At 38.5% G+C, this 1421-nt stretch overlaps 1 non-coding gene across 1 annotated transcript; it reads left to right on the plus strand.

Moving 5' to 3' along the window:
* Positions 1-407: 407 nt before the first annotated feature.
* Positions 408-479, plus strand: TRNAW-CCA (transfer RNA tryptophan (anticodon CCA)). Its single transcript has one exon. It is a non-coding gene; the product is annotated as a tRNA-Trp (tRNA).
* The last annotated feature ends 942 nt before the right edge of the window (positions 480-1421 follow it).

The raw sequence follows: 1421 nt of genomic DNA on the forward strand, positions 1-1421 counted from the left end.
GGAGGCAGAGTTCTGACTCTGTGCCCTCGAGGAGAGTGGCATATTAACAAAAAACTCTGTTTGCTGAGTTTATGGGATCTCGGCTGACTTGTGTTACAAATGTCTGATCTTTCGCTGCTGATGATACAAGAAATGTGTTTTTCATAGTCTATGTCACACTTGACAGGACTATAAATTAGCAGCGCCAGCAACAAAGCAAGTACAAGGGTGTCATGAAAATGTAGTAATACATATCGCATGGATGGTCTGTGTTATTGAATGGACTGTAAATGTTTACTTTAGAGTGACCTAGTGCCAGGCCTGTAGAATAGCTTCATGTACTTTAATCTCGTTAATTACTCTGGAAAGTTTGACGAGCACGAAATCATTTTGCTCACTTTTAAGTCATCCTGTTGAACAGAACAGTAGACCTCGTGGCGCAACGGTAGCGCGTCTGACTCCAGATCAGAAGGTTGCGTGTTCAAATCACGTCGGGGTCAAAAAGTTGTTCTTTTAAACTCCAAAATTGACTCCCATGAATTTACCCTAATTTCTCAATTAAAAAAATAATTGCATTTAAAAACTCTTGTTTTATATAAACATAAATGTGGACCAAGCTCTCATAGATTACCTGGAAACCTGCTTCTAATGTGTACTTAGAAGCTTCGCATCATTTATAATGTACCCTTTGGGAAAAATGCAAGTGTTTTAGCTGCATTGAGCAACAAAAATAATGCTATGCCACAATTCTGTATTACATTAACAGGAAGTAGCAGCCTTACCTCACCCCACATTGCTAGTTATTATCTAAACAATGCGTTGGATACTTCAATTGATAGACAGTAGATGGCGCTGTCGTATAAGTCTATAGCCGCATATGATGAATCATTCTTTCCACTTGTGGAGTGGAAAATAAAATATTACGTTTCCCTTCAGCGGAAGATAATACAGAACGAATCATGAACTGTTAAATGAAAATATGGTGCTGGAAGTCAAAATGACTAGCAGAGGACGACTTCGAACCTTGGACCACAGAGTTACAGGCCTACTAATTTTCCACTGGGATCTCTACTGTTTCACACGGAAAAGAGTCCTTAATCCTTTTTATTTAGTGAAATTCTACAGCCCTGTCATTATTGATAAAATATGTGATTCAGCAGAAATATTTCTGCGGTAATGCACACATTATGCGATGCATTTATGTGAGACCAGAGAACCTATTTTTACCAAGAAGGGTTCAAACCAAACATTATGGATCTCTGTACATAAACACAGTGCGTGGTACTTCATGAGATGTATATATGTATTTTGCATTTTGGCCTTTTCCTTTCTGCAGATTTCTTAGAATGTCCCTCAGATTTATTTTCGCATATTATACTGGTGCGTTGAGTTAGTTCACGTGACTGACCACAAACACTCAAGCGACTAAACAATGACTGACC

The sequence above is a fragment of the Pleurodeles waltl genome, chromosome 12 (assembly GCF_031143425.1).
Source record: "Pleurodeles waltl isolate 20211129_DDA chromosome 12, aPleWal1.hap1.20221129, whole genome shotgun sequence".
NCBI lineage: Eukaryota > Metazoa > Chordata > Amphibia > Caudata > Salamandridae > Pleurodeles > Pleurodeles waltl.